At 41.0% G+C, this 27,519-nt stretch overlaps 1 protein-coding gene across 3 annotated transcripts in view; it reads right to left on the reverse strand.

The window, feature by feature from the left end:
• DPYS (dihydropyrimidinase) overlaps positions 1–27,519 on the reverse strand; it is a 268,242-nt gene that overhangs the window by 74,964 nt on the left and 165,759 nt on the right. The window lies entirely within an intron of this gene.

The raw sequence follows: 27,519 nt of genomic DNA on the forward strand, positions 1-27,519 counted from the left end.
AGAATTCTATCAGCCAATCGGAATTAAAGGTGAAAAAATCCTATTGGCTGATGCAATAAGCCAATAGGATTGAGCTTCAATCCTATTGGCTGATCCAATCAGCCAATAGAATGTGAATATAATTATTATATTATCTAATTTGCTTTATTCACTTGTTATCCTTTGTTGAAAAGCATATATACATAGGCTCAGTAGCTGCTGATTGGTGGTGGCACATAGATGGTTCATGTAATTGGCTCACCCATGTGCATTGCTATTTCTTCATCAAAGGATATCTAAAGAATGAAGCAAATAAGATGATAAAAGTAAATTGGAATGTTGTTTAAAATTGTATTCTCGGGGCGGAGCCTGACTGAGCTCAGAGATGGCCGCATAATCTCTGAGCTCCACGCTGCAGATATTCAAAGTCGGCGACAACGCTACAGAACAAAGCCAAACTTTCTTGCAAGTGCAGATGGATGGGGGCTGACACCTGGAGTACCCATCGGCTGATCGATCAGGATCATATTTAGCACCACTGGCCACCTATCTTGCCGGAACCGCACACTTGCTCCAGAAGGAGTGGGGCCTGATCAGAGGAGCTTAACAGCGCCAAACGCCTACGATCTCCACATCGATGGCCTAAAAATAGCCCAGAGACACTGGCAAATAAAAATCGCAACGGATGAAATGAATTTAAGAGTTCTCTCTTGTCATAGATAATCCCTGTGTTCAGGCAATACATCAATTATATACTATCAAACAGTGGGAATATACTGGACGGTAGCTGTGGGAAAGGGGATCAAAGAAAGTTTTTTCTTTTTGTTGTGCACAAAACAACAAGCAGGTTTAAATGCTGTTCTCTTATAGCTACTGAAACCAAACAAACTTTGCAAGGTGTCATGAAAGACATATAAGAGTGAGCCTACTGAATGGCCTTTCCCTTTTATTACAAATGAGATAAAGGAAGATAGAAGACTATGGCATATTTTCAGCTGCATTAAAAGTTTAAGCAGAGTAATATGAAGAATTTCTCCATTTAATTTCTAATGCAACACTTGCCTGACAAGCCCTCTTGACCCCGCATGCTATAATAAGGAAGTTATATATATACACAATTGCCAGGCCTCAAGTTTGCATTGTTCAGTTACAAGCAGATCTTCCTCAGCATACTTGGTCAGTGTACCATTTCTTTTTTTTCGCTATTATGTCTGTCAGAAAGTCCGCTAAAGGAGATAAAACAAATAAACCTTCAACAGTGAGCACCTTTTTTAAACCCTCTAAACACACTAAAAATACAGAACTGGCAACAATGGAGACAGAGGGCGGCTCAGAACCAGAATGAACACCTCTCACTTCTGATGAGAACCTGACCCCAGTAACAAAAGCTGATTTGAGGGACCTGGTCTCAAAACAAGACATCACAGCTAATTTTGAACGACTATGGGAAAAAATTGATTCAATGCACACCGCTGTCACTTCAAGCTTCACTGATATAAGATCAGATATAGCTGACCTGGGCGGCAGACTTGATGTGCTGGAAGAACACAGAGACACTGTCACAGATGAACTAGCTGCGACCTCTCAGAATTTGCAACTACAACAACAAACCATCACACATTTACAAGATAAAGTTGACGACCTGGAGAACAGGTCCCAAAGAAACAATATCAGGCTAAAGGGAGTCCCAGAAACAATCACTAATCCTGACCTCAACACATATCTGCAACAACTCTTCAAAAATATTACAGTAGACCCAGAAGATTCTGACTTTGATATTGAAAGAGCTCATAGAGCATTAAGGGCAAGTCCTAAGGGGGATGCGCCCCCTAGAGACGTTATTATTAAGTTCTAATTTTTTCAAGACAAGGAGAAAATACTTTAGGCCTCAAGAAACATACCTACATACAAACTCCAAGGAAATGTAATACAGTTCTATCAGGACCTCAGCCTTCGGACACTTTAAAAAAGAAGATCCCTACGCCTGCTGACCATAAGAAAACATCAGATTAAATACAAATGGGGTTTTCCCTTTGCTCTTCACATCCTTTACAGTCTGGGAACAAGAAGAAATACCTGCAACATGTAAGCTGCTGGGGCTTGACACGCCCCACATACCCACTGAAGAACCACCACAACTGCTTTCAAGTTCACCCAGACAACCCAAGTGGACAAGAGTGAACCGCAAAAGGCTTAAGAAATAACAAGATTCTGAGAACAACATATTCTCCCTTTCGACTCTGATACATCTCAGAGTTCTAGCTTTTCAACTTATAACCTACTATGACTCTCTGAACCAACAGTATCCTTTGCCTAAAATGTCTATTAAGATGTCTCCGTCCTACAGGTCCCTTTGGGGACCACACAAATGTCATGCCTTCTTCCAAAATTGTAATGTAGTTATAATGTATTTATAACAAAGAAGGGGTCAGGGAACCCTATAGGAGGCGCTATAAATAATGAAAAAGGTATCCTAAATGGATATGCAGACTCTCAAAGGTTAAAAATTAAACAAAACACGTGTAAAAAGTGAGAACAATAAGATTCAATCTCTCTCAAACATACAATACCAATAAACTGGTGTATCAATATAGTAGTTATATTAAACCAGTCCCAAAATGAGTCCTATTGGTGTGGTGTGGTTCTTTAGTAATGCTGGATACTTGTATAACATCCGTTCAGATCAGGCTGCACTCTAACTTTACCAAGGGTAGGCAGTTCTGAATATATCAAAGACAAGGAAAGAGGCGCCGTATATGTGAATCAATAACCAGCTGGGTATAAGAACATGGAAAACACAGGGTACTCACATGGTGTAAAGGCACCCACTTGTGACAATAGAGGCGGGCTGTTTTTTTGCAGCAGACCAGCTAGCTGGACCAGGGCAATGTACTGTATACACCGGTGCGGTAACCCCCAGATGGAAGGCTGGGCTCAGGTGCTGCTTCACTCCCCAGGATAGCAACCAGAGGAATACAAGGGAGGTTATGCCAAAAACCTCCCCCAGGTAGCGTAGTAAAAGATGCACACAACAATGAGAGCTATTATATAAAACTTTCCAAACTTGTTTAATGAAACAATAAAAACATAGTTAAAAGCAGCTCATGCTAAAATTAGTGCATAAATAAACAATGCAACGCGTTTCATGGTATCCACCGTTTCATCAGGCATAAAAACATGCTATAAGTTTGACCCTTATATAGGGCTACGCTACCCAAACAAAGTATGTATAAACCCTCCCCTTACAATTAGTATACAAACCAATCAGAGCACCCTTTGTCTCATTAGTAACAAGTTGTCACACCTGTAGATTTTTAAATCTATTTAGTTCCTATATCTGCATCATGTTAGTGCATTCAATAGCATGAATAAAGTTAAACTAGTTATTCTAATAACACAAACAACCTAAAATAATATTTCTAATAACATTGTGGCAAACATACTGGCCATGATCTATGACGATAAATACTACCGTTGTTAGATGCAAAAAACTATGCAATCAGCATATCTTGTGTACCTGTCTTGTGTACCTGTATTAATATGTTGAACCAAACCTCTTATATGGTTAATCGCATATCAAAAACCTTTTAGTTGGCATATTTTTGTGAAACCCCAAAAGATACTTTGTATCGAAATAGATGATTAGTATGTCACTGGTCTACGGACCTAATTGGACCGTTAGTGTGGTAGTTGCTACCAATCCCCATGGGAGCTTAAAACTACACCCTCCTACGTCACCTATTCATGTCAATACACTAGTGGGTTACAGACTATAGCGTTATTCTAATTGGCAGGGAGTGTTAACCCATAATCGTGACGTATATACAGAAAAGCCTATCAAAAATGAAAACAAAGGAGACTCCCATGTGTGTCATAATATATGTTTAAGCAGGAGAACTAAACTACAACTACAAACATGACCACTGTAATGTAACCATGGTAACATCTGAGCCGAGATTGGCTGTGAGGGAGTAATACTAGTAAATAAAGTACTAAAACCTCCGTGATAATTTAAAATAGTACCTAAAATAAATGTATAATAGAAAAATAAGTAAAAGTGATTAGTGGTAATATAGACCAATAAGAGCAACAAGCAATAAAAAAAACTAACTACGATCAGTGAGTGAAGATAGACAAATGTAAATCCATTGATGTAAGGTGTTGGTGTGACTATAAAAGTGAAGTGTTAAGAATGTATAGCAGTGATACATATATGTAAATGCAAAGGAGCTAGTGCGGGAGTTATCTCATTATCTGACCAAATAGTGATGTGAATGCAAAACTCGTTCTGGTTGTGTTGTCAGATACTATGGTTGTTCTCTGAGGTGACGGCAACACCAGATGGACAAAGAACCAAAAATAATACTAAGACAATGAAACCAATTTAATCTATAAAAAGGTGTAACCTCCCTTGTATTCCTCTGGTTGCTATCCTGAGGAGTGAAGCAGCACTTGAGCCCAGCCTTCCAGCTAGCTGGTCTGCTGCCAAAAAACAGCCCGCCTCTATTGGCACAAGTGGGTGCCTTTACACCATGTGAGTACCCTGTGTTTTCCATGTTCTTATACCCAGCTGGTTTTTTATTCAATCATACGGCGCCTCTTTCCTTGTCTTTGTTATAATGTATTTATACTCTACTATAATCTTTGTTCAAAAATGTTTGATAAGTTCAGATGTTGCTGGCTTTCAAGTTTACTTGTTAACTTAACTGTATAAGCAGCTTTAGCCTCTTTTACTGAGATGCTATCACATTTATTGTATGTTTACCCATTCATTGGGTTTATGCTATGTTCTTATACGTTTTGTTTGTTATTTAATGTTTTATTTTTTATTTTGTTTTCTAACTTCTCCAAAGATGCCGAGACTGTACTCTACCTCGTGGAAGTCCAGTGTGTCCATACCAAGTCAACTGAAGCTTTGGCCCCTTCTGGGTTAGAAGTACCAACAGATTTCACACTCACTCTGATAACAATAAGCCCCCCCACACTAACCTTATGACCCCCCAGATAAATCTTATATCTCACAATGTCTCAATATCAACATCTAGGGGCCAACATCATATTTCTTCAAGAAACCCACTTCACCCAGGCTATAATTCCAAAATATTGGGCTAAAAACTTCACACAACACTACCATGCAACCACTGACACTAAGAAAAGAGGTGTTTCAATCCTAATCCACTCTAGTTTGGCTTTTGAACACAAATCTACCTTAGCAGATAAAGAAGGGAGATACCTCATAGTTAAAGGCCGCTTTTCATATTTAAGTGTCATCCTATGTAACATTTATGCCCCAAACGATAATCAACATACCTTCTTCAACAACATTTCCAACTTACTCACTAGCTGGTCTCAACACAAAATTATACTAGCAGGCGACTTTAATATCACCATGTCCAAACAAACAGACCCCATTGCCAAGTCACGACCTAAAAGTCTTAGACATAACAAATTGGTAAACGCTATACAAGAACACTTAGCTCCACACACACTAATTGACTTATGGTTTGTGCTATACGGGAAAACTTCAGACACAACATACTACTCTTCAGCTCATAAACAGTACACAAGACTGGATTATATTTCTACTAGTCAGATACTACAACCGCTTCTTAGATCCTCAGTAATCCACTCTTGTGTATGGTCAGACCAATCTATTCTCTCTCTACACCTTGACGGATTTATAAACAATTGAAGGTTTAGAACATGGACCTACGACCCATCACATTTAAAAGACCCTCTGAAAAAAAAAACGTATTAAATCATTATCTGAATTCTGGGAAGTAAACATAGGGTCTACAGCTAATCCCATCTTCTCCTGGGCAGCCCGTAAAACTTACATCCGAGGTCTGCTTATTCAGGATAAATCACTTTCGAAATTAGGAACATAAAACCCTAATATCACAACTACATAAAGAAATTAAAAATTTAGAGACCCAGCACAGACTGACCCACAGGGCTGGTATACTTACTATACTGGAGGCTAAGAGATCATACCTAGCTAACCTTCTTAATAACCAATCGCTGAGAGCAATTCAGAGGCTTAATACACAATGCTATATCTATGCAAACAAACCTGATAGGTATTTAGCACACAAATTAAGAGAACAGTGTAAGGCATCTAGTATCCCCTCCATTTTGCTCCCGAATGGCACCTCCACTTCCCATCCACAACACATAGCAGACGTATTTGCAGACTATTACGGGAAACTTTATGAAGGCAAAAAGGTAGCGCGTTCGCAAACATTAAACTCCCAGACCAAAAAGTTTCTAGAGGAAGCTAAGTTAAGCTGCCTATCGAAAGAAGACAGTAATACCCTCAATGCCCCAATCACGAGAGTGAAAGTTCTGGCGGTCATAAAAGACCTTAAGACGGGGAAAGCGGCGGGGCCTGATGGGTTCGCTAGTGAATACTATAAAAAGTTTAATACTATACGATAAAACATCTCACTGATTTTGCGACTATGTCCTAGAGGGCGAAACTATCTCAAATTAATAACTACAAGCAAGGATCGTGGTGATCCCAAAGCCCGGTAAAAATCACCAATTATGCTCAAGTTATCGTCCCATATCACTTATAAACCAAGACTTGAAATTCCTAACTAAGATTCTGGCCAATAGATTAAAACATATCCTCCCAACTCTTGTCCATCCGGATCAGATGGGCTTCATTAAAGATAGAGAAGCACCAGATAATGTTAGACGGATGGTGAATATTGTGGATTATGTGGGAGGGATTCGGATGCCTTCTCTACTCCTATCATTGGATGCAGAGAAGGCATTCGATAGGATAGATTGGGACTACATGAGAGCAGTTCTACTCCAGATGGGATTTGGGGGTGCCCTCATTAAAGCTTTGAATATGATTTATTCAACTCCCTCAGCTCATGTTTCCATTTCCGGGTACAAATCCAAAAGTTTTCCTATACTAAATGGAACAAGACAGGGGTGCCCATTATCCCCCCTCATTTTTGCACTACAGAACCCCTTGCGGCTAAAATTAGATCGTCACCTGACATCTCAGTGGAGATTATGGACCACGAGTATAAACTAACACTTTTCGCTGAGGATATCCTTCTGACATTGACTAAACCCCTTATTTCATTACCTAATTTATACAAACTATTAGACCAATTTTCCCAAATCTCAGGGTATAAGATTAACCTCAACAAATGTGAAGCGCTACCATTGGGCCTCCCTCAACAAACCAAGAAAAATATAGAAATCAACTTTGACCTGAAGTAGGCCACACACTCCCTTAAATACCTGAGAATTCATCTAACTGCCCAATTTAATCAGCTTTTATAAACATAATTTTGAACCCATGTTTAAAGAGATTAGGAAAAATATTAATATTTGGAGGAAATATACCTTTTCCTGGCTGGGTAGACTCTCTGCGGTAAAGATGACTGTATTACCCGCCTATTATACCTATTCAGAACTCTACCTATAAAGATCCCAACATCAGATTTAATGACGCTACAGGCAGAACTAGTGGCATTTATTAGAGGGAGAAAAATGTCGAGAATCTCATCCACACTTATCACAAGACACAAAAGTCTAGGGGGAGTGGGGGCCCAAAATCTACTAGAATACTACATACTGCAGCGAGACTAGCACAGACAACACTTATAGGGGGAAACGCCAAAGAGGTCATTTGGACCCAGCTGGAAGCGAATCTAAGGGGATCTGCTCACCCAGATGACATCCTGTGGAGTAGACCTTCTTGGGGGGACATTTTAGGAGAGTATAGATCTCCCATTTCAGGCAACACTATATGCATATCGTCCTCACTAACCAAACAACAGAAATTATTATCTAATCAATCATTAATGTGTCCAATTAGATACCTCCTTCCTAAAGATTCCCAAACTATAGTAGATAAATGGGTGAACAAGGGGCTATACAGGGTAGCAGACTGGCTGGATAGTAGAAAACCTAAGACTTTCAATCAAATACAGGCCTATCTAGACCCATTGAAACTTCACTGGTTCCAGTACCTTCAAGTCAACTCAGCAATCCAACACTACACTAAAACCTCACAATATGCCAAGTCCATAACCCTAGAAATCCTCTTAAAGTCCACACATAGACCCAAAAAGGCCATATCCAAACTTTACTTAGAGATCAAAACATTAAACAACACGATAAAATCTGCAGTATTCCTGAATTGGGAGAACGATCTAGATATATCTAAGGATAAAAAATGTTGGGATGACATGTATAACTCAGCTTGCAAAGGTCTCTTGAGTGCGGACTTAAAAGAGAACACAATCAAAACCATGTTCAAGTGATACCTGACCCGATCAAGACATATCACATTTCTACCACTAACAATAGATTGTGCTACAGGGGTTGCGGGGGTATAGGCTCGTATTCTCATATGTGGTGGGATTGTGACCTGATCAGGCCGTTATGGGTCAAATTATCCGCCCTACTTAGCTCCATCTTAGAAGAACAAACTCAGCTATCTCTTCCCCAAGCTCTTCTACACAAACCCCTACACCAGTTCAACACACATATAAATATGTTCATTAAGATCGCCTGCACGGTTACTAGAACTTGCATAGCAAAATATTGGAAGACTAAGACTCCCCCTTGGGAAGAGGTGAAAAACAAATTATCTCTAACATATAGAATATATGAATCAGCTTCTAAGATTCTTGATACACAAGCTCAGTTTGAAAAGGTCTGGTGCTATTGGATTCTAAATGGGATTCCAGACACACACAACTAAATAAAATCTCTGGAGGGCAGAATGTTACACTAACTGGTCGGACATAGGGAGGGGGTCCTGGCATCTCTCTTAACTAATTCATGAGCAACCTAAATTACTTTTTGATTGGAGAATTTTTTGTATTTATTTTTTATGTATTTTTCTTCTATTTATTTAATTTAATTTTATCAGACAATGTTTTATTGTTCAGTTCATTTAATATTGGGACAACAAAATTTTTCTTTTTGAATTTGCTACGGTGAATAGCAAGGACTTTGGTATCTCCACTTTGTTCAATACCTTCTTGAGAGTCCTTATGGAACCTGGACATTAAACACGGACTGCCTAGAGAGAAGTTCGCCAAACCCGCTTTGGACATTATCCACACCTAACTAAATGATGCTTTGAAGCCTCTAAAGTTTCATGGGAAAAAGCAATTGCTATTTACTTTATGCGTTGTCCCTCATACTAAGTTTGTATAAAATACTCATTTTTTAAATAAAAAATTGTATTCTCTATCTGCATCACGCTAGAATGATTACCGAGTTCTCAGAGCTCTGGTTCACTGTTTTGCGAAACAAAAAAGTGTCACAAAACACATAAAAAATACATTACACTGATAATAACACCATTTAATAAAAATTGTTCACAAAAAATTTTGCACACAGTTATAAGGGCCCAAAGATATGAGGTCCCAGGTGTTTGAAAAAAAAAAAAAGGCAGACAAAGGGCTTTAACATTGAGATATATATATATATATATATATATATATATATATATATACAGTATAGATATATATTATATATATATATATGTGTATATATATATATATATATATATATATATATATATACAGATCTCTAAAGATGGATATGTATGTATGTATATATATATATATATATATATGTTCCTCGTTTGCAAGAAGGCACTCACTGGTCTTTAATGAAAAACAACTTTTAATTCAAGTTAAAAAGCAAGTACATCCATAACGTTTCGATTTCGTTATGACATCTTTGTCAAATGTTCCGCTAATATCAACAATTTTGGACAATCATGTTCCCAAAGTAGAAAATCGCTAACATTATACTTGTATTACCAACCTTATATACAAACTTATACATAATTTCCCGCTCCGCAATTCCTCAATCTCCCCTCTGACGTCATCTCGCTCAAACATGGGCGTGAGCGTGAAGCGTCATTCGGTTCCGATTGGCTGTGTTTCTCCATGGCAACCGCGTGTACACAAACTACGGTGTATCACCCTTATCCTCCCCTACTGATGTCATCACGCAATAGCGTGATTTCAACCTCTCCGTATAAGCTGGTCAGCAGGCGGTTGTCATGGAAACCCACAACAAAAAATACAACACCAACATGTTATATTAGTCCTAATATAAGGCGTATGTGTTAAAATAGGAATCGATCGAAATGACAGCTTCAAAGATAAAAGCATAGTCCATATGAGGCACAACAGTGCTCTTTAATAGAAAATCCATCTAGTGGTTTTACTACGATCGATACCATCTCCACACATAACAGCCCAAAAATAAGAGGACAATATTTATAGTGAAAAATAAAAACAATATACCTGTTTAGCAAATATATCCTATGCTAACAACTTGCAATCCCTACATGACACTAATTTTTATTTCTTTGTTTTTTCATAATCCCTAATATATACACTTGACTCTGTTACTGTACACACTTGTTATACATAAATCACCACTTCCTTCATTCCTATTTGGAATAGATAGAAACCAGCGTGTACCCACTAGAATGAAGATTCATGTAGGATCCTGGAATATATTCTCACATATTGGAGTGGTAAATTAGAGTATATGTCCATGGTCAGTCTATGGGTTATTTTGTGTAGAATGGTCCAAAGTCCAGATTAGTGTTCAATCCCTTTGGTATAACCGTGTCCAGCATATGAATCCAATTTGTCTCCCTCTGGAGCAATCGATTTGCTCTGTTGCCACCCCTGGGTAATGGTGGAATGTGATCAATGACCATCGTCTTCATGCTCGAAACACTATGTCTGTGTTGTGCAAAATGGCGTGCTACAGGCTGATCTGAGTCACCCGATTTTAAGGCTTCACGGATGGCACACCGATGGTTTGCCATCCTATCCCTGAAGCTCGTGACGGTTTTCCCGATATATACCAGGGAACATGGGCAAATCAACATGTAGATGACATGCGTACTGGTGCAGGTCAGTCGATGACAAATAGTGTAACGTTTGTTTGTGTGTGGATGTTGAAAGGTCTTCCCTCTTGAGGAATTGCGGAGCGGGAAATTATGGATAAGTTTGTATATAAGGTTGGTAATACAAGTATAATGTTAGCGATTTTATACTTTGGGAACATGATTGTCCAAAATTGTTGATATTAGCGGAACATTTGACAAAGATGTCATAACGACATCGAAACGTTATCGATGTACTTGCTTTTTAACTTGAATTAAAAGTTGTTTTTCATTAAAGACCAGTGAGTGCCTTCTTGCAAACGAGGAACATACACATTATATGTGAAGTGCACCCTGGCAGTTGTGGTAAAGTAAGACTGTGCTTATCTCTTTTTGGAGGATATATATATTTGTCTATATATGTGTGTATATACCCATTTTTGTATTTATATGTGTATATATGTATTTACATATATACACATATAAACACATTAACACATATGTAGACATATATAGACATTATACTGTGTATTTACTGTAAATATTTAAAATTTCAATGTTCTCCACATAGGGGAATACTTTCTATGTATTTCTAAATAGATATTCCTATATATATCTGTATATATCTATACCTATATATAATCATGTATATATATATATACTGTATATATATATATATATATATATATATATATATATATATATATATATATATAAAAAAAAAAAGAAAAAGTTTATACAGCTGTTAAGGGGTTTAATATGTAGTAGGGATCAGAGAGCTCCACAGTTAAACGAGTTCACTGGTGCACTCCAGTTAATTAAATGTAGAAAAAAATAAATGAAAAACAGGTGAACCCTAGTCCAGCAGTACCCATACTTCCAAATTAAAAAAACAACCAACATACAGGGTATATGTCTATAAAAGGTGCCACACAACAATTTTATGGATTCTAAAATAGAAAAGATTTATTATGTCATGCACCATCCCTGTGAAAATATATAGATAGAGGTTAATTACTTACAGGGATCTGTAAGACACCAACAAACTACAACATAAATAGCTCCCTAGACTCTAGGATAGTGGTTACTAAATGTCCATATTCATAGGAACATCTTCATATGCATACGTTATATAACAAAATGGATTCGCCATTTTCCTAGAAAAACAAATAGTTGCTGTGTTTATTGCAGACTAGTTACTGCAGCAAAAGCCAAGTTAGTTAGTAAGCAAGGCAAATGATGCAGAATACACTGTGTGCAGAATTATTAGGCAAATGAGTATTTTGACCACATCATCCTCTTTATGCATGTTGTCTTACTCCAAGTTGTATAGGCTCGAAAGCCTACTACCAATTAAGCATATTAGGTGATGTGCATCTCTGTAATGAGAAGGGGTGTGGTCTAATGACATCAACACCCTATATCAGGTGTGCATAATTATTAGGCAACTTCCTTTCCTTTGGCAAAATGGGTCAAAAGAAGGACTTGACAGGCTCAGAAAAGTCAAAAATAGTGAGATATCTTGCAGAGGGATGCAGCACTCTTAAAATTGCAAAGCTTCTGAAGCGTGATCATCGAACAATCAAGCGTTTCATTCAAAATAGTCAACAGGGTCGCAAGAAGCGTGTGGAAAAACCAAGGCGCAAAATAACTGCCCATGAACTGAGAAAAGTCAAGCGTGCAGCTGCCAAGATGCCACTTGCCACCAGTTTGGCCATATTTCAGAGCTGCAACATCACTGGAGTGCCCAAAAGCACAAGGTGTGCAATACTCAGAGACATGGCCAAGGTAAGAAAGGCTGAAAGATGACCACCACTGAACAAGACACACAAGCTGAAACGTCAAGACTGGGCCAAGAAATATCTCAAGACTGATTTTTCTAAGGTTTTATGGACTGATGAAATGAGAGTGAGTCTTGATGGGCCAGATGGATGGGCCCGTGGCTGGATTGGTAAAGGGCAGAGAGCTCCAGTCCGACTCAGACGCCAGCAAGGTGGAGGTGGAGTACTGGTTTGGGCTGGTATCATCAAAGATGAGCTTGTGGGGCCTTTTCGGGTTGAGGATGGAGTCAAGCTCAACTCCCAGTCCTACTGCCAGTTTCTGGAAGACACCTTCTTCAAGCAGTGGTACAGGAAGAAGTCTGCATCCTTCAAGAAAAACATGATTTTCATGCAGAACAATGCTCCATCACACGCGTCCATGTACTCCACAGCGTGGCTGGCAAGAAAGGGTATAAAAGAAGAAAATCTAATGACATGGCCTCCTTGTTCACCTGATCTGAACCCCATTGAGAACCTGTGGTCCATCATCAAATGTGAGATTTACAAGGAGGGAAAACAGTACACCTCTCTGAACAGTGTCTGGGAGGCTGTGGTTGCTGCTGCACGCAATGTTGATGGTGAACAGATCAAAACACTGACAGAATCCATGGATGGCAGGCTTTTGAGTGTCCTTGCAAAGAAAGGTGGCTATATTGGTCACTGATTTGTTTTTGTTTTGTTTTTGAATGTCAGAAATGTATATTTGTGAATGTTGAGATGTTATATTGGTTTCACTGGTAAAAATAAATAATTGAAATGGGTATATATTTGTTTTTTGTTAAGTTGCCTAATAATTATGCACAGTAATAGTCACCTGCACACACAGATATCCCCCTAAAATAGCTATAACTAAAAACAAACTAAAAACTACTTCCAAAACTATTCAGCTTTGATATTAATGAGTTTTTTGGGTTCATTGAGAACATGGTTTTTGTTCAATAATAAAATTAATCCTCAAAAATACAACTTGCCTAATAATTCTGCACTCCCTGTAGAAGTCTTTGTCAATTCTTGTTAGTAAGAAACACAAATTGCCGTTCCGTCACAGACAGGGAAAAGTCTTAAGGGAGTCATTTATATACAGTCTTGGGATATTCCCTCTTAAATACCCAGGTGGACCTATGCTGTAGGGATCCGGAGCATCTTACCCCCAGCCACACAAACTGTAATGGACGAACTGTAACGGACTTCCGTGTCTGGTCTGAATTGGTGACCATGTGTGGCTGGACAGTTGCTTCACTGTCCCACAGTTTCTGTGCCTGCCGGCCGTTGATCCAGACAACCTGGCGGTGGTGCAGGCAGTTGTCGCCTGTTGCTGCTTGTATGGGGTCTACCTCATGTAGGATCCCAAACTCTTCCTCTGTCCAAGCAGCATGGTCAGCGGGGCTCTCTGCCTCCAAGCAGTGAGCGGAGGCCTTGGAGCCCCCAGTGGGTGCTCTGGTCCATTGAGTCGGTGACGGGTTGCTCGGGCAGTTGGATCAAATATGGCCCAATCTGGTCACACTTGTAGCATTGGATCTCCGTCTTTTGGGGGGACTGTGCCCAGAGGAGCAGGGTGGTGCCTGCTTGGCTGGGGGGGGGTAGCAGGGAGCCACCAGTGGGTGAGCCAGAGCTGCAGTGAAGTGACCCACTGGGCGAGGCTTGGGTCGCACCTGATGCCGAGCATCCGGGAACTGATCAGCCAGGACGGCAGCTTGGTCGACTGTCTCGGGCTTCCAATCCCTGACCCATTCTCGTACCTCCGGACGGGGAGTGATCAAAGAAGTGTTTGAGAAGAATGAGCTGGGAGGCTTCGGCTGGTTACTTGGCAGCTTGTGAACCAGTAGTCCAGGGAGCGGGTGAACTGGTGTGCCCACTCTGTGTAAGGCTGCCCCTCTTTCTTCCTTAGTCCTCAAAACTTCAGCCGGTGAGAATCCGGCGTGATAGCATATTGGGCTAGGATGTGTTCCTTTACCCGGTCATAGTTCCTTTTGTCCTCCGAGGGGATAGCTTCAAAGGTATCCAAGGCTCTCCCTAATAGCTTCCCAATCAGGAGGGTGACTATGCATACTCTTTTTGAGCTCAGAGTACTGCTGCTCTATCCGAAGAGGGCTTAGTTGGTGGTTTGGATGTCCCAGGTAGATGGAAGCATCCCACCACTGCCAACCAGTTGTGATGGACACCAGCTGCCCTGAATGGGTAGCTCTGCCAAGAGGGTCCTTCCTGTATCTGGAAATAGTAGCTAGAACAGAGAGAAGTGATTATAGCAGGAGCCCACCCAAATAACCAGACAGAACCAATATTCAGGTGAAACACGAACAGACTTTATTGTGAAACACACACTTATATACACACAACTCATCATGTTAAGGGCCTTATATGACCCCCAGATCTCCCGCCATTCCTGCCCCTTCAGACAGACTTGCGCCCCCATAGCAGCCATAGTTTCATACAGTCCCTGTAGTACAGAGGTGGTGGTTTTCAGGGTGATCCCTAGGGTACGGTGGCTATTCCCAAGTACAAATGAAGAGCTCAGGGCCCCGAGGGGTCCCAGTCCAAAAAGTGACATGATCTGTCGCTGGGGGCCGGAGCGGCAGTGGATCAAAGGTACACTGGGTAAGCCAGGTGGAGTAGGGGTTGTAGGGGGGTCTTAAACCCCAAGTTCCCAAGGGAGCTCCCTTCCGGCAATCACCCCACCTCTTGCCCTTCCTAGGGGGTACCAATCCCAAAAAGAGTGGAGCTCTGGGACCAAGGGCCACTGGAGTGACCTGGGGTAAAGGTTAGCGGGCGTCTGGGGTAGTCCGGCAGGCCAGTAATTCCACGAGCCCGGCCAGCCGGAAAGGGGTCAGGCAGTAAGCGATCAGCTCTTCCATGAGGAGGTACAAACAGTAAAACATGAAACAGGAAAAGTTTGGGAGATCCAGTAAGCCATGAAAGGGCCAAAACTGGTGTAATAAGCAGTGAGCCAGGTAGTAGGGGGGTTGGGGTAGCCTGGTATCTGTGACACTGACTTCTGACTTTTCTATCTCTGTCAACAGCATCACCATCTGCCCAAGTCCACTGCCTCAGAGTTACACTTGACTCAAATCTATCCTTCGTCCCGCACATCCAAACGCTTTCTTCATCGTGCTGCAACCACCTTCGCAAAATATTTCCAAGATTTGCCCTTTTCTGAGCGCTAACACCACAGAGCAAATAATCCCCTCCCTTTCACGACTTGACTACTGCAATAACCTTCTTACTGGCCTTCCTCTTCCACGCCTCTCCCCCCTTCAATCCATCCTAAATGCCTCTGCCAGGCTAATCCACCTTTCCCGTCGCCCTGTATTTGCTGCACCTCTCTGCAAGTCCGTTCATATGCTCCCCTTTCACAGCAGAATTACATTCAAAATCCTCACCCTTACATACAAAGCTCTCACCATCACCAATGCCGCTCCCCACTACCTACCCTCTCTAATCAACAAGTATACTCCAGCCCACCGACTAAGATCCAACAATGACCTGCTCCTTGCATCTTCGACTATCACCTCTTCCCATGCTAGACTGCAGGACTTCTGTCGTGCAGCACCTACCCTCTGGAGCACTCTCCCTCGTGCTTTCAAGCTTTGTCCTAATCTTTCTTCCTTTAAATGCTCCTTGAAGTCTTTTTTGTTCAGAGAAGCCTACAACCCAACTCAGTAATAAATTAATTTCAGTTACCTAACATTTCCCTCATATAACTCTGCATTAACATCTTTCTCAATCTTGCAGTCCTCACCTCCTGTTTCTCAACCTCCTACCCTTCTAGATTGTAAGTTCCCACAGGAATAGGGCCCTCAATTCCTCCTGTATGTGTTTGTAAAATTTTGTCTTGTCTCTTACAAGTTTGATATCATTGTTTTATTTAAATGAATTGTACCCATGGACAGCGCTGCGGAATATGTTGGTGCTTCATAAATAAAGTATTATAATAATAATCATAATAATATAACTGTTATGTGCATATAGGGGCTCCCATTAACTACTACTCAAATAATTACAAAAATAAATTTGTTCACACCAGGTGATCACTATTACCACAGTAATCACCTGGCTATCAAAACCTACACAGGGGCTTTATGTTAACCCCTTCGATGCACATTGCAGCCTGTAAGCGCATGGCGAGTCCTTTTGGTCATGCAGAGGGTTCGCCATTAAAATGCTGTTTTCGGAGATCCCCCACACTACAGGTCGGGGATCCATTTGTGGCCTAGTGGGGGGCACTCCCAGGCTTCATGGGAGTGCCAGTGACATCACCACATATGCATGTGGTGACATCACAAAGGGGCTGAGCCAGGAAGCTCAGAGTAGCTGCTAGGGAGCTGGATGGGGGGAGTTTCTCCAAACCCCTCGATCTCAGCTCCCATAGAGGCTACAAACCTCCAAGACCCCTTGTTTGAAAGAGAATTGCCTGCAGTACAACACAGTGGATGTTTTAAAAATAAAGTAAAATAAAACATGGGAATATGGTTTGGAATGGGATATTACATACATAATAAAAAAAAATCTAGTATGTCCCAATAAAGTTAATTTTCTAGTAGACAAGTCTGTATAGTCAGGTGATCACTGTAGTAACAGTAAACACCTTGCAAGAAAAAAGGGCTTTTATTTATGTTCTGCACAATGGGCCTCTCTAAATAATATTATAACCCCTAAAAGCCCATATGGGCCCCTATTTCACATGATAACAATTTTGTAAGGTGATCACAGTACCAGCAGTGGTCACAATTTTCGAAATTATACATATTTTTTTTACAGGTTTTGTCACAGCTATCTCACATACCATGAATTATAAATATAATAATGTTAATCTAACAATATTGTGAATCTGCTGGGCCTGCTGAATAAAACCCAATATATAATTTGTGGGGGTCACTCAGAGAAATTTTTACTTACAATAGGGTTTGAATGTAGGTAGCCAAAAAAGTTCAAAATTGGCTCAGCACTTGGGTATAAAAAAGGCATAGCAGTGGAAGGATTAAAGAGGGTCTTGTTTAAAACAAGGGGTATCTAGGCCTTTTTTATGGCCTAATAGGAGTGCCTAGAGAACCCCTCATTAAAAACTCACTAAACTCTAGTCAAAAAAAGAAGGGGTTATCCTCATATACATGAAGCCTTTGGGTCTATGTATATAACGCTGATATGCACTAGCACTGCAGAATCTGTTGGCGCTCTACAAATACCTGATAATAATAATATATGCACATAGGGACTCCCATGAGCCTCTAGTAAAATAAATGCACCTTTATTCAAGTCAGATGATCATTATTACCACAGTGATCACCTGACGATTAAATCTATAGGGGCTTTAAGTTGCATATTTTAAAGGGACATTCTAGCCAAAATTGAAAACCACATGGATGCATTTCAGCACTTGCTTAGAGAGGCTAAGGTGCTTGTTCCATCTGGTAATGACTCAATTTGTTAATTGCTAACATGATACAAGCTCCACTGGTGCTCTGAGCAGCTGCAGTATTTAAAATGCTGGTGCACTGAGAATATACAATTTATAGGAGGTGTGGCACTCAAAAAAATTTTTGTAATAATTTAAAGTGCAATGTGCATGCAGCCACTAACAATAATATATGCACATGAAAAAAGAAAGGACTAATGATAATATTCAAAAGTCAAAGAATGGCAAGGCCGCACCAATGCAAATTTATGTAACCAGTCTTGGGCGCGATCACATATACGGCACAGGTTTCAGCGCAAGCGAGGGAACCTGCACCGCCCGTAATTTCACCTCACACATTGGGGTATTACATATACTGTGCCGTTAGATGCTAAAGTGGCGTAAGTAGGACAAACTGGCGATCTTCCGAAATGTGTGCAAATACACATTTTAGTCGTCGCAAGTAACTTACGCCAGTATTTTGTCCACGGAAAGTCTCAATAAAGAGTAGTTTTATGCAAATTAGGCTAACACTCGTAAAAATGAACCGCGACTTCATATAAAAATGCGACATGTAATTACACTATTCAAAATTCATATATAAACCCATGCCCAGCCGCAATTTTCTTCAGTCTGTTTGGATTGTTCTTTGAGCTACAGCACACTACAGTGGAGTGGAGGATTAGTCAGAGTAGAGAGAGAGGTGCAAACAGAGAAGTTAATTAGGTTGCATTGTTGTTTGATTAAGCTTGTATACTTACACATATTTTTACATATTGCACACATTTTGCATACATACATATACAAATACACCACACTTTTTTTTCTCACACCTCACACATTTTATTTCAATTTTACAGTGTGATAGACTGAGTGTTTGGTTGTGATTGTGTGTGATTGAACTGGGAGTGAGTGTTAGTGTCTGTAGTGTGAGGGTGGCAGGGAGAGGTAGGGCGGAGGGGAGGAGGGGAGAGGAGTGGCAGGGAGAGGAGTATTGGAGAGGACAGGAGGAGCAGTGGGGTCCCCGTCAGGGAGTAAGTGGAGTGGGGAGAGGGAGAGCTAGAAGGGATGATGGGAGGGGAGATGCCCGAGAGCCCCAGAGACCAGGCAAATCTAGGAGAGGGACAGAGGGTGCCCATGGGGACAGAAGGGGGCAGGAGGGAGAGGATAGGGAGGAACCCACACCAGGGACATCACAGGGAGCAAGCCAGGTGTCCACGGAGAATGAGAGGCTGAGATGTCCCAACTTCTCATTTGATGAAAATGTTGCCCTAGTCCAGGCCATCATGGACAATTACAGTGCCCTCTTTGGGCAGGAGAAGGGAAAAGGCAGTGCCAAAAGGCGAAAAACAGCATGGTTGGTGGTAGAGGATGCCATCAACAGTGTGGCCCCGCAGAGGAGGACTGTTGAGGGCCTTAAAAAGCGGTGGAATGACTGCAAGAGGCGGGTGAAAGAAAAGATGGGGCAGGAAGCTATGCACCAGAGGGGAACAGGCGGTGGTCCATCCATGGACATAGAATATAACACCTGGCAGGAGATGATACGCAGGTCCCTGAGTATCACAGCAGTCCGTGGACTTCCAGGGGCTCGTGACTCAGGGGCTGCAACCACAGCACATCATGCTGGTGAGTAACATCCCACACACCAGTATTATACAGGTGGCCCTCGTTTTACAACGGTTCAATTTACACCGTTTCAGAATAACAACCTTTTTTTCCAGTCATTTGACTGCTATTGAAAAGCATTGAGAAGCAGTGCATTTATTAAAATAGCCAGTAGGTGGAGCTGTCCGCTTGTGTTGCATCAAAGCCAAGCAAGCTGAAATTAATCAGTTTAACCAGACCTGAGCTATCGAGCAGATTTCATAGGAATAAGATCTTCCTGTCTATAAATCAGTCCAGACTGGAATGCATAGAAAGAACTGTTTGCAGAAAAATGCAAGTGAAGTCTGTGTTGTGTGATTATTTTATTAGGTTTATAATGCTGTTTAGCAAATGTTTTTGTTCATTTAACTTAGTTTAATTATATATTCTGTGTTGTGTGATTATTTTATTAGGTTTATAATGCTGTTTAGCATTTAAAGTTTTCATATCAAAGCTTTAAAAATAATGTATTAGGTGTTACTTATGACAATTTTTAGAGAGGCCTGGAACCTATCTCCCTCACTTCCCATTGACTTACATTATAAACTGGGTTTCAATTTACAACAGTTTCGATTTACAACCATTCCTTCTGGAACCTAACCCCGGCGTAAACTGAGGGCTACCTGTATGTATTTGAGATATAACATCCTTTAATATCACACATTCATGTACACAATGAGGAGCATGGTATTTGGCCTACTAACAAAAACATTTACAATTATATTTGACATTAATGCTACTTAACACAATGCAATTCATGATATGAGGTGGAATAGTGCAATACTAACATGTCTCAGAGTAACACAGGCCACAAGCCACATGTAGAGTTTTCAGTAAATGGACACTATAGCCATCACAATACTTTTAGCTCAATAAAGAAGGTTCTGTGCCTACATCAGGCTAAAGTAAATTGTGTGACCATAGTTTCACTTAAAGAACACATTTTTTCCATCATTGACATGTACACATAACTATTGTATGAAACACATACCTGTATACTGCGCATATTAAAATCCCTCATATCACAAATCACAATGCGCACATGCATGTTATAGAGTTTGACATGAGAATCAGTATAGGCCCTAGCATGTATCAATGTACATTGTATGCCCACATGGACATATATATGACTGTACTAATCCCTCTCATCATTTGACTCCTCCACAGAAACTCCTGTCACGAGGATACAACCAGGCATGCCGCCACTACCACCACCACCAGTCACAGGCATGCAGCCACCACCACCAGTCACAGGCATGCAGCCACCACCACCAGTCTTCAGGCAAACACATGAACAGTATGCTCCCAGGCATGAGCATGGTTGGATGGCTTCAGTTGAGGACCCGGGAGTGATGCCACCACCATTGCCATATGACCCCTGGCAAGATTCCTGGACAGAGGAATATCCTCCATTTGGCTTTGAGGGGGAGCCAAGACAGCCACAAAGGGTCCATGTATTTACCCCCCCCCCCCCCACAACACAATCTCATGGCAGTCAGGGATTTCACCCACACACAATGTCACAGGAAGTTACAATTGGACAGGCTGAGTGGTCACACACTCGTCATCATTGGAACTATCAACCAACCATACGAGTTCCACCATCCTCAGCAATTGGACGAGCTCCACCATTGGCAGATGGAAATAGAGCAGATTCTACAGCTGCCCCACATGAACCAGCAGTTGAAGCTGGCCCACCACCACATGAACCAGCAGTTAAAGCTGACCCACCACCACATGAACCAGCAGTTGAAGCTGGCCCACCACCACATGAACCAGCAGTTGAAGCTGGCCCTGCACCTCAAGCAACAGCAGATGCAGGTGACCCTGCCCCACAAGCACATAGAAGCCCTGCTGCTCAAGAGCCTGTGGATGCATTGTATTCACCCCTGGGCGAGGAATGCATTGCACTCCAGAGGAGGCTCATAACAAGCACGGAGAACATACAAAGAGGCCAAGAGAGGTTCTTCAGGAGCCAAGAGAGGAGACAACAACGTAGCATAGAGCTATAGAGGGACATAGCAGCATTGTTAAGTGCAAGTGGCCAGCACACCAGCAGAAACAGCAGAATCTTCTCAAACCAGGAGAACAAGGCAATCCACTACAGCCACCTCAGCTCCCTCATCCAAGAAGCCAAAAAAGAAATAAATATTCTTATAGTTCACCATAAATCTTGTCCTCTGTTATTTACCATATAATTGTCATCCACATCCATGTGTCGTGTGTTTTAGTACACTAATATTGTTAAAACATATAATATGACCTGTGTGGAAATGGCAAACAAAGGTAATATTATCATGTTTATGACATATTCATGTTCTATAAACCACATCACATAGTTGTGTATGAAGGGTACATATAGTAATATTCACTTCTAAGATGCAAATCAAGGTTTCTCACATCAAATATAAATTGACACATGGGTATATATATAAATAATAATGTATTTACAGAAGGTGTGAACAAAAGGTATAAACATCCATTTTCATTCTTATTAATGATAGTCAATAAATCATAGTGACCTAAACATGAATTAAACAAATGAGACATTTTCAGTAATTAGGGTGGTTAAGGGAAGGGGGGTGGGATGTAGTAGTTTCACTTACATGCAGTGGAAATCCGCAGTATATAATTCTGCAAGACATGATATATACATGTGCAATGGTTGGTGAGGTACAGTCAAACATCATAATACATGTGAATGTTACGGTTTACTGTACTTATGAACAAGTAACTTACAGGTGAAGTATTCACGGATGACAAAGTCCCTCACTTCATTCCCCCTCAGTGTCCCCGTGTCCACATCCTCAGGTACAGGAACCAGCTGCTGATTTTGTTCTGGTTCTATGTCCCCCAATGTATGTGTGTCCACAGCAATGTTATGTAGAATACAACATGCATTGACAATGGAACACACTTTGTTGGGGTTATACTGTAAAGCTCCGCCTGTCAAATCCAGACACCTAAATCTGGTTTTGAGTAGGCCAAAGCTCCTTTCTATTACATTTCTGGTCCGTATGTGGGCCTCCTGGTACCTGAGTTGTGGCTCTGTAAGGGGGTGTGCCAAGGGGGTTAACAGCCATGGTCTGCAGCCGTACCCTGCATCACCTGTCATGTAACATATGTATTATGATTACTACAGGTTCATCATGTGCTTAAAGTGACATAACATGGATTTCATTTAAAATATATATTTTACAAAAACATTAAATTGGTGCATTGTAAGCAATTTACTTTTATGCCAGGATTAGTCTAGACAAAATTCTATTTTCATGATTCAGATAGAACATGCCATTTTAAGAAAATGTAATTTTAAGTGAAAAACTATTTATAGTATACTGTCCCTTTAAAGGGACATGAAACACACATTTCTTATTTCATGAGTTAATAAGAACCTGCAATTTTATTCAACTTTATAATTTTATTCTATTATGTATTTTGCTCCATTCTATTGATATCATTTGCTGACAAGCATATTAGATATGCTCATTAGCTGCTGCTTGGTGGCTGCACATCGATGCCTTATGTGATTGGCTCATCTATGTGCATTGCTATTTCTTAAACAAAAGATATCTAAAGAATGAATCAAATGAGATAATAGAAGTAAATTGTAATGTTGTTTAACATTGTATTCTTTATCTGAAACATGACATAATTATTTTGTGTTTAGTGTCCCTTTAGTGGAAATATACAGACAGAAAGAAGGTGGTGCATACTCACCAAGCAGCCAACCTCCCGAGAGTGTTCCAGAATCAAAAAGCTGGAATAAGGAGGTCTGGCGCAGGATGTAGGAATCATGGGCACTCCCTGGAAAGCCTGCATACATATGTGTGAATTTCAGAGTGGTATCGCAGACCATCTGGCAATTCAAGGAGTAAAACCCTTTCCTGTTAATATAGAGGATTGGCTCCTTATGTGTGGCCACAATACGCACATGTGTGCAATAAATTGCCCCCATGATATTGGGAATACCCCCCAGTCGATAGAAGCCTTGTTTAAGACTGTTCCATTCCTGGGGGGTACGGGGGAAATGAATGTATCGCTGTGTCTGGTTATCTAGAGCAGTCAAAACCTCCCATAGGAGCCTGGAGAAGGTGGACTGCGCTAGGCCAGACACCAGCCCCTCTGTTGACTGGAATGAGCCAGATGCCAGGAAGTCTACAACATACAACAACTTCTGCATACCAGTCAGAGCTAGGTTCCTATTCGCTTGAGGGTCAGTATCATCCTTCAAGACCTCATATAGGTCAATGAGGCTTGCAGAAGTCAAGCGATACTTTTCCCTGACCTCCCCTTCTGTCATTCCAAACAGGGTGACCCTAACCCTGTGTATCCTTGGTGCCCTTGCTCTTCCCCTCTGCTGATGCCGACGTCTTATAGGCCCTGCTGGCCTATGACCAGCTGCAGCAACAACAGCAGCAGGGGCAGCAACAGGAACAGCAGCAGGAGGAGCAGGGAGAGCAGCAGCAGGAGCAGGGACGGCTACAGCACCATGACCAGGGAGCTCAGCAGCAACTATATCTTCCACAACAGGGGCTTGTAGGGCTTCCAGCAACCCTTGTGCCCCACGATGCTGTCTCTCTAGATATTGTAGGTAAAGCAGGGGAAACATGGTGGCTAATGAGGGTGTGCATTGCCAGGTGTTTTAAGGCTACAGGTGAGAGGTTGTGCTGTTTGTGATTGGTTTGACACACTTGCAGGGGCAGGAATATTAAATGCTTAGAAGAGGTTTAACTGTTTGAGATCAAGTGGCTGATATGTATGTGATTGCGCATGCGTTTGTTAGGCCTTCGGGGAGTTACGTTGCTTTTTTAGTCAGTGCAAGGGTTACTGCGCCAGCAGTTTGTGGCGAGATAAGAATGGAGTAGATTTTCTGAATTCTGCGCGCGTAAGTCCTTACGCTGTATATTGGATACCAAATTGCGCGTCTGTTCTATGTTAGTCTATGGGTAAAAAAAATATGTCCGAAGGGTAAAAAATACGCGCGTAACTTGTATGCTATGCCGTATATGTAATACCAAAATCGCGTCAAATCTGGCGTCGCCTGCTTTTGCGGGCGACACTGCATATGTGATCGAGCCCATTGTACTTATTGTGAGAACAAAAAGTAACACTTATAACCATTTATTGAAACCAAATGTTTTGCTTAGTATCACATCACCAGTAATAATAAAGGATATAAACACAGATGGAATCAGTTAGCTAGGTAACCACAATATAGGAAGCTGCTATGAAACAAAAATGCAAATGAATGCACAAAGAGAAAACTAAGAAAAACAAATGTAAATGTTTAACTAATATTCAGTATTAATTTAATATTAAACATAACGAATACCAAATACTGCAGCCCCTGATTATTCAGGGAAATGAATATCCCTGAAAATCCAAAATGACATTTTCATCTCTAGTGCGCAATACCTTGAGTTGAAGTATTAAAGGGATATGAAACCCAAATTTTTTCTTTCATGATTCAGATAGACCATGCAGTTTTAAACAATTTTATAATTTACTCCTAGGGGTCGATTTATCACCCCCTGAATGCTGCATAATGCAGCTGTTTTGGCTCGCCGGAAACAGGAGTTAAGAAGCAGCGTACAGCAATCAGCCCGAACAAATGCGATCGTGTTGATTGACACCCCCTGTTAGCGGCTGATTGGCCATGAATCTGCAGGGGGCGGCATTGCTCAAGCAGTTCACCAGAACTGCTTGTACAATGTTAAATGCCCACAGCGTATGCTGTCGGCATTCAGCGATGTCGGGCGGACATGATCGCTACAGCGGATCATGTCCTTCCGACACTTAATAAATCGGCCCCCTAGTATCCAATTTTCTTTGTTTCCATTTGCAAGAGCACTAGGTGGCAGCAATATTTCCTGCCATCTAGTGCTCTAGACACCTAGCTAGGTATCACAAAAATACTATGCGAACAAAGCAAATTTGATAATAGATTTAAACTGGAAACATTTTTTAATATTGTATGCTCTGTCTGAATAACAAAATAAAAATTTTGGTTTTATATCCCTTTAATTGTGAGTACCCTGTATATATATACAGGGTACTCACAATTAAAGGGATATAAAACCAAAATTTATCATGGCCCGAGTGGGGCCAAATACTCCTGTGAGGGTACTCACAATTAAAGGGATATAAAACCAAAATTTATCATGGCCCGAATGGACCCGATTTATGATGGCCCGAATGGGGCCAAATACTCCCGTTTCTGCACGAGCCCTTAGGCTCGCTGGAAACAGAAGTTAAGAAGCAGAACTCGTCCGCTGCCTCTGAGGCTGCGGACATCAATCCACCCGATCCTATACAATCAGGTTAATTGACACCCCCTGCCAGCGGCCGCAAATCTGCAGGGGGCGGCATTTAGCGATACCTGGCAGACATGAGACGCTACAGCATATCATGTTCCCCCAGACATTGATAAATCGTCCCCCTTAGCTCTCACTGATGCAGTGTTGAACTATGAAGAATTGTTCCTTTTCTTCTCTTTGAGGATTCCTCTGCTGTTTGGAGTGGCTTCCAGGCCAATATGTGCTTAATTTAAAGTGGCAGTACTACATGTAACACTTAGGGGCATATTTAACAATGTGCGAGCGCACATGATATGAAGTAACATATCATATATACTGACAGCATACGCTCTCTGCATTTATTATTGCACCAGCAGTTCTTGTGAACTGCTGGTGCAATGCCGCCCCCTGCAGATTCTCGGCCAATCGGCCGCTAGCAGGGGGTGTCTATCAGCCCAATCAAATTCGATTGTGATAATTTCTGTCCGCCGCCTCAGAGCAAGCGGACAAGTTATGGAGCAGCGGTCTTTAGAAACAAGGGGCCACAAGCTCCGTACAGAGCATGATAAATATGCCCCTTAGTATTGTATGGGTTTTGGTGAGAAGTGTTAACTGTTTTCACATTTGTATTTTTTTATTTTATATAGGGGCTTTATTTTAAAGAGGGGATTCTGTGCTTTATAATAAGGGGATTAGAGGGGACTCTAGGGCTTTTGTAAATGTATTGAAACGTGAGATGTTTTTTTGAAAGAGCTGGAAATTATCTTTTAAATGGTGGGTAATGGGGCTTTTCTAGGGCTTAAAGGGCCATAATAGTTGAAAAATTGCCTGCTCTTATTCGTTATAGGATGTCATTTTAAGACTAGCGACCTTGCACTGATCCTATCAGCAGATGAGTTGTACAACTTATCAGCTTATTGTATCAGCAGCAGTTTCTGCTCAGGTCCAGCAGTGCTCTGCGAGTCCCAAGCAGTACTTTTACTGTATGTTTAATCCCTTTGAGGGGATTTAACACATAGTAGTGCAGGGTTCTATTATTATAATTACATGTTTTTTGTTTTACTATAATGGCTCTCTAAGGACACTGACATTGAGGGGTTTGAATATTTACCCTTTCATCCAGCTCCCTTAAAGGGATACTAAACCCAATTTTTTTATTTAATGAATTTAAAGAAACTTTGTTTACTCCTATTATCAATTTTTCTTCGTTCTCTTGCTATCTTTATTTTTAAAAAAGCAGGAATGTAAAGCTTAGGAGCCGACCCATTTTTGGTTCAGAACCTGGGTTACGCTTTCTTATTGGTGTCTAAATGTAGCCACCAATAAGCAAGTGCCATCCAGGGTGCTGAACCTGAAATGGTCCAGCTCCTAAACTTTCCACTCCTTTTTTTTTTAATAAAGATAGCAAGAGAACGAAGAAAAAATAATAATAGGAGTAAATTAGAAAGCTGCTTAAAATTGCGTTCATTGTGTGGATGATGGATTGATGGA

Source organism: Bombina bombina, chromosome 5 (genome assembly GCF_027579735.1).
Source record: "Bombina bombina isolate aBomBom1 chromosome 5, aBomBom1.pri, whole genome shotgun sequence".
Lineage (NCBI taxonomy): Eukaryota > Metazoa > Chordata > Amphibia > Anura > Bombinatoridae > Bombina > Bombina bombina.